Raw genomic sequence first — 7,512 nt, 5'->3', positions numbered from 1 at the left:
TGCTTCCATATTTATACCTGCCTCTGGAAATTTCCACTACATGCATCTGACGAAGTGGGTATTCACCCACGAAAGCTTGTGCTCCAATACGTCTGTTAGTCTATAAGGTGCCACAGGACTCTTTGCTGCTTTTACCTATCCCTTGTGCCTCAATCTTCTATTGACAATACAGTCTGAGTCTTTGTCTCTGCTGAGATTACTATTGGTGATGGCCATTTTTTGTGACACACCTGTACACAAAGATCAGGATTGAAACCACCAGTTCATTTCACACTGGCTGTCTACCACTAACACTTAAGAACAAGCTGGGCTGAATTTGAAAAAAAATGGAGATGGAGTATGGTCTTGTAGCTGAAGTGCTTGACTGGGACTTAGGAGATCTGCATTCAGTTTCCGACTCTGCCACAGACTTCCTGTTTGACCTTGGGCAAGTCTCTTAATGTCTCTGTCTTCTGGTCCCCCATCTGTAAAATGAGGAAAACACTTTGTGTCCCACCCATTGTGTTTGTCTTAACTATTTAGATTGCAATCTCTTCAGAGTAGGGACATTTTATTACTGAGTATTTATAAAGCACCTGGCACAATGGGACCTTGATCTTGGCTAGGGCCTCTAGCCATGACTGTAATACAAGAGTGAAGAAGTGATACTCCATGAAAAGGCTTGTTCAGACTTGATTATTAGCTTTACTATCCAGTATATGAAATAGGACCAAGAAAACCATTATCTTGTCTCTGAAATGAGTTCTAATTTTCAATTACATAAAATTCCATATGCAGCATGTGCAACAAAAATAAAATGTAATGCAAACAAATATGTATTTATTAATGCATCTTTAGGAAGGATTTTATCGAAGGCCAGAAGTTAAACTCCTTCCTTATTGCCACTAATGGCTGCAATATATTACAGTTTCTGATAATATTGGCTTACATTTTGACACATAGTTAAGGTAACCTTCCATTTCTTTTCTTTCATATATGAGAGGCCATTGAAAAATACTAGAGAATAAAAGAGACCGTCATTAGTTGTCATACTGTGTCTATAATTACTTACTTTGTTCCAGAAGCCATCACTATGATAAATTTGCAGTTTTTCCTATCTGCCAGGACTAGTAATGTGCAATACATTTAACAACTGAATTTGCATATAGAAAGTATCATTGACCTTTGAATTTAAAAAGGACAAAGATTTACAAGGACACCCTTTTGAAACAAACTGCTTGGTTTAGGTGAAGCAGGATTGCACTGTGGGGGGTGGGGCAAAAAAAAACCTTGCTTCTTTCGAGTAAAGAAGGAGTTGCACCTTCTAATGGAAAGGGAGCCCTCGCTAGTGCCCACATCCACATTTCATGATAAAAGAAATAATTGTCCAGGTATGGGATTAACAAAAGTGCTCAGGACTGACCAAATGCTAAACCTATTGAAGTCAATGGGAATTTCGGCAGTGACGCCAGTCAGAGCAGTCAATTCAGTGCTGAGTGATTTTTGAAAATCCCATCCTCAATCTTCTCAGAACAGTCTGGGCACTCCAGGCTGAGATTCTGATGCAGCACAGAATTCATAGACAAAGGCAGGGGTGGGGAGTGCAGCTAACGAGCTGTAAGCCACCTTTGCCTCCTCCCAATCCTGGGCTGTTCTGAGGACTGGAGGAGCACCCGGCATTAACTTGACAGATTTGGGGGCCTACCTAAATTACAGCAGCTTCCCTGGACTTCCCTATGGAATGCAGTGCTGCCCAGAATTTCCATTGTGCTGCAGCCCGCAGCCTAGGGTTGCCAACTTTCTAATTGCACAAGTTGGAACACCCCTTTCCTGCCCCTTCCCCGAGGCCCTGCCCCTTTTCAGAGACCCCGCCCCTTCTCTCTCTATCCCACCCCTCCCTTCCGTCACTCACTCTTCCCCACCCTCACTCACTTTCACAGTGCTGGGGCATGAGGTTGGGGTCCAGGAGGGGGGTGAGGGCTCTGGCTGGGAGTGCGGGTTCTGGGGTGGGCCCAGGGATGAGGGGTTTGTGGTACAGGGGAGGGCTCTGGGCTGTGGCAGGAGGTTGGGGTATGGGGGGGGGGATTGGGCTGTGGGTGTGGGCTCTGTGTGGGGCTCGAAATGAGGGGTTCAAGGTATGGGAGAGGGTTCCTGCTGGGGGTGTGGGCTCTGGGGTGGTGCTGTGAATAAGGGGCTTGGGGTGCAGGGGGAGGGCTGTGGGCTCTGGGGTCGGGCCAGGGATGAGGGGTTTGGGGTGCAGGAAGGGGCACAGGGCTAGGGCAGGGGATAGGGGTGTGGGGAGGATGCGGGGTTCCAGGAGGGAGTTTGGGTGCAGGAGGGGAGTCCTGGCTGGAGCAGGAGGTTGGGGTGTGGGAGCAGGTTCGGGGTCCCCGTGGAGCTTGCTGCTTCCTGGGAGCTGCAGTCACCAGGTCCCTGCAGCCCCTAGGCCAATGGGCACCCAGGGAGGCTCCGCATGCTGCCCTCATGCCTGCAGATGCTGCCACTGCATTGGTCACGTGGGGACCGCAGGGACCTGGCAGCAGCTTCCAAGACCTGCCTTAGACCCAGCACCACACTCTTAACAGCCCGGTCGGCAGTGCCGAGCAGAGCCGCCAGGGTCCTTTTTGACCAGGCACTCTGGGCGAAAACTGAATGCCTGGCAACCCTACTGCAGCCCCACCCTGACACACTCCTACTGCCCCCATCCCTAGCCCTGGTTTACTCCTTACAAAGGGATTCTCAGAAGACAGCCTTACAGTGGTCTTCCACCATGCCCGTGCAGGGGAATCATCCCTTGGCAGGACTATCAGACCCTCTTTGCATGCTCCAGTCCCTTTACTTATACTACATAAGAGGGCTGGAGCAGGGAAGAGGATTTTACTTTGAACTCCATGATGAGGTTTGAGCCCTGGTTCAGGAAGGTACATAAGCATATGCACCTTTAAGCAGAGGAGCAGTTTCTCTGAAGTCAATCCTGAACCAAGGCCTTGGTGCACAATAGAATAATGTCCAGCTCTTACATCATGTTTTTCATCAGATCGCGAAGCACTTCAGTTTTAATGTGTTCATCCTCACACAACAGCACTGTGCGATAGGGAAGTGCTATTACCACAGATGGGGAACTGAGGCACTAAAGCTAAATGGCTTGCCCAAAAAGTCACACAGGCAGTCTGTGGTGGACCAGGGAATTGAACCCAGTTCTTCCAAGTACTAGGCTAGCACCCAAACCACCCTCATTCTACTACTTATCTTACTAGATACAGTCACAGTTCACGGCAACTCAGGCCCTCAAGAGGCTGTGTTCAGTGTATTACCCCCAGTTATATGTTACCACACAACTCTTTATAAGCAAGCACATTAATTCTTAAGGTGAAAGCATTACAGAGAAAACATTAAAAACAATAAAAAAAATACACGCATGATAGAAAGCTTACCAAAGATCACCACCCCAACTCCAATCTCATGCTCCAGTAGGTTTCAGCCCTTCAGAACCCACTACAGGGTTTTCCAGTTCATAACTGTCTTTGATTCAGAACCAGAACTCAGACTGGGTAGGTCAGCGTGTTTGTTTATACAGCTTGGGCCTTTGATCTCCAACCTCTGGGAACAGGTAATAAGCAGACAATCACCCTGTCCTCAGGGCACAGTTTCAAAGGGCTGCATTTTTGCATAACCAGAAGTGGGGAATTTGCACTAACCTCTCCCAGGAAATCCCCTTCACACTTATTGTGCCAAAAGGCTCTGGCACAATTTCCCTATAGTGCTTTGAACTCCCATGCCCCACATCACATCTTCCCCCTGGAGAGATTACATACAATCCTGACCCACAATGATACATAAACTTTGCATTTTGTACCATAAGGTTTTCCAAGGATATTGCAGGAAATGGCCACATCTAATAGATACATTTTGTGAAGAAAAAGAGATAAACACTGATTCAGTGGCAAGTGCACCATCCAGTCACTCGTGTAGTAACGTGGTGGGAAAATGGAACCAAGTGAAAACAAAACTGTAAAAGCAGTTGTTTCTTGACAAACCTAGCTTTGTGAGTTCAGTAAATGTATAGTCTGTAAACTTGAGTTATTGGGAGCATTTCTCTGTAGCATTACCTAAGAGAGAATAAAGAAAAGGAGTACTTGTGGCACCTTAGAGACTAACCAATTTATTTGAGCATAAGCTTTCGTGAGCTCACGAAAGCTTATGCTCAAATAAATTGGTTAGTCTCTAAGGTGCCACAAGTACTCCTTTTCTTTTTGCGAATACAGACTAACACGGCTGTTACTCTGAAACCTAAGAGAGAATGTAAAACTCTTTGATTCAAATTCCACCCTCTATTGCAATTCCATCAGCTTCGTTTACACCTGGGCAAACTGCACATCAGAAGTATCCCCAGAGCACACAGTGAATTCATGGTGGAGCCAGGAACCAAAACCTGCAGCTCCAGCTCTTAGAACCCCGTACTAACGACCTAATCTCTCTTGGCTGCCCACCCATCAGTACAAATGAGTGCCCACCCATCAGTACAAATGAGTGTAAGAAATAGCAGAAATAAAAATAGAGGAATAATGCCAATAAACAATCTAAGAATGAGATAACAAAAGTACTCCAGCGAATGCAAACAGTAAAAGCAGGCTAAGGCATGTGCTCATGAGAAGAAACAGGAGGAGGCATAAAATCAATGTTTCAATGTTTGTGTGTGACATTCTGCTTTTACTATTCAACCTAGGATACTTCTATGGCTCCCCGTTGCCATCATATCTGAGTGCCTCTTTTAATATATTTATCTTCACAATACTCAATAATAACATGATCCTATTTTACAATGGGGAACGGTGGCACAGAGAGTAAATCTGTGGCAGACTAGGAAATTGAACCCGTCTCCCAAATCAGCCCTCTAACCACTGTGTAATTCCTCCTGTCTTTCCCTCTGAGTGAGCTGACATGGTGACAAGCATAGGCAGAGGGAGATCCAGAGCCAAACAGCAGACTAATTTGGCTCACAAGGCCCCAATTCTGCATGGGTGTGCTAAGGAAAGAGCATAAGAAACACCTTGTAATCTCTTGCTATTTAACTGAACAAAGAGAAGGTTAAAGGGTGACTTCATCACCATTTATAAATAAATACTATGTGGGAAAAAATTGAAATGGGATCTTCAGACAAAGGTATAACAAGATCCAATGGCTGGAAGTTGAAGCTAGAAAAATTCAGACTGGAAATAAGGTACAAATTTTTAACAATTAGGAATTAGCCACTGGAACAATTTACAAGGATTGTGGTGGATTATCAATCATTGGCAATTTTTACATGGAGATTAAGTGTTTGTCTAAAACACATGTTCTAGTTCAAACAAGAATTCAGAGAAGTTCTAGGGCCTATGCCAGGGATAGTCAATAGGCAGACCCGGGGCCAAATGTGGATGCTTTCGAATGGACCACAAAATATTTTTGTTATTATCCTCATTATTGTTGTTGGTTTTGTATTAATTTTCTCTGGAGTCTGAACTTCGACTATACCTCGGCCAAGAAAATTGGACCTTTGCAAAAAATAAAATTGATGACCTCTGGCCTATGCTATGCTCGAGGTCAGACTACATGATCACAGCGGTCCCGTCTGGCCCTATAATGTATTAATCTCTTCCTCATCTCCCTATCACTTTGCTTTGACTGTAGCACCTTTGTAGCATGATTGTAGCACCTCTTTCCCCCTGGCCGAGAGAACTCCTCTGTGGCAACAGCCAACACAATTCAATCTGTTTGTCAGCAAGGGGCACTCGAAAATTAGCATGGCCAACTCAGACAAGAAACACAACACAGCTTTCTATTTCTTAAAAAAAAGCTTTACATATATTTGTATAATTTTATATTCCGGACAATATTCTAATTTATCAAAGTAAGAAAAGCTATCAGTGCTGACAGATTTTCCCAAAAGACTGTACATTGGCTTCTATCTTCAGTCCCGTCTCTACCACTGTCCTTTTGTTAACGTCAGGTTTTGTATTGTCAATAGCTTTTCCGTATAACTCTTGGGAAGAAATTGCAGTAGTTCATCTTACCGTGCAATGAATGAATTATTCATAAATGTCATCCAGACTCATGAAGAGTTAAGACATTAGTTCAGAACATCATCACAAATATAATTTTAACACATACTACTCAGTCCTTAACTCCTACACCACAATGCTTTCCAGGAACCTATGATGATCCAAGATGAAATGACACTTACAAGACAAGTTAAAAAGCAATAACCTAGGAAGTGTTGCATTTTGAAGATCCGTAAAAACTGGTTGTTTGCTCATTCTTAAACAGGTTTGTACAGTCTTGGTACAGCATCCTTTCAAAGATGTTTTTGCAATTCTCCCCAGAATGGTGTGTGTTATCACTTGAATGCACTCAAGTGAATTTTTTCTCTGTGATTACACCACAGGAAAAAAAAACAACAAAAGATTTTCCTCTAACCACACTCCCTTGCCACTGAAATTTCACACACATGCTCTCCTGTGTACATTAATAAAGTCTTACTTGCGTCCCACTAGCTATTAATAAACTGGATTGCAACACAGTCCTGAATAAGAGATAACAAAAGAGAACGTTAATAATGGCACTCTCACCAATACTGCAACATGTTCTGTTCCCATAGCTGTTTGAATATCTATCTAATCTATTTTGGGGAGGCATGAGGTTTCCCAGACTTCCTTTGTGGCTGTATAATATCACCGGCAAATGGGCCTGCAAAAGAACTCCTCCTGCAAACAGAAAATCATTAGTAAAAAATGACAACCTGAGAGGGGAAAGACCAGTGATATTGTCAAACACCTTGGACATGCTGTCCTCTCCTTCTACACTGAACAAGCTGTCAGGAGAAAGAGAGCTCTTGCAGAGATAACATGCACAGAAAGACTTGCTGAAGGTATTATATTTGGAAGGACTCAGCATTATTGTACTACCTGTGGCCAGCAAATTCATACCAAGCGAGTCTCCTAGCTACAGTAGCTGTGGAAAAGAACAGACAATGCGAAGTGAAGAGCAGACAGTTCATAATTTTTCCAATGCATTTTCCTTTGCTTGTCCTTTGTGATTTGTGATTTTCTCCCTTATTATAATTTATTAGATAAATGCTTTTAGCAAAGAATTCTTAGTTTGTAAAGCCTCAGTCCACCAAAATACTTAAGGTTTAACTTTAAGCATGTGAGTCACCCCAATTAAGTAATTTGAAATACTTGATTGCGTAAAATTAAACACATGCTTAGGTCCTTGGCTGGACTATTGCCAAATATTTAGGCCATCATGTTCTTATAAATACTTTATATTTAATATTTGAGAGGTGTTGTTTCAATTTGATTGGACATGTAGCACCCATGGTATTACTTCTGTTCCTTGGTTGGTTGAGCTTAGTGCTTAATAGCAGCCTTCTGATGTGGAGAGTCAATTTTGAAATTCACTTTCCATGTATATTCTCCAATATTCTCTGTGTCACCAAACTTTTCTGTTGTGGAGCATGTTTTCTGGAAACCAAACAAAAAAGGCATGAATTTG

General features: G+C 43.3%; 1 long non-coding RNA gene across 1 annotated transcript in view; it reads right to left on the bottom strand.

The window, feature by feature from the left end:
- Nucleotides 1-5,806: 5,806 nt before the first annotated feature.
- Nucleotides 5,807-7,512, bottom strand: part of LOC122466697 — a 62,902-nt gene continuing 61,196 nt past the window's right edge. Inside the window, exon 3 of the long non-coding RNA XR_006292422.1 lies at nucleotides 5,807-7,481. This is a non-coding gene — a long non-coding RNA (uncharacterized LOC122466697). The remainder of the gene's footprint in view (nucleotides 7,482-7,512) is intronic.

The sequence above is a fragment of the Chelonia mydas genome, chromosome 7, assembly GCF_015237465.2.
Source record: "Chelonia mydas isolate rCheMyd1 chromosome 7, rCheMyd1.pri.v2, whole genome shotgun sequence".
NCBI lineage: Eukaryota > Metazoa > Chordata > Testudines > Cheloniidae > Chelonia > Chelonia mydas.
This window is presented reverse-complemented; position numbering and strand designations above follow the sequence as displayed.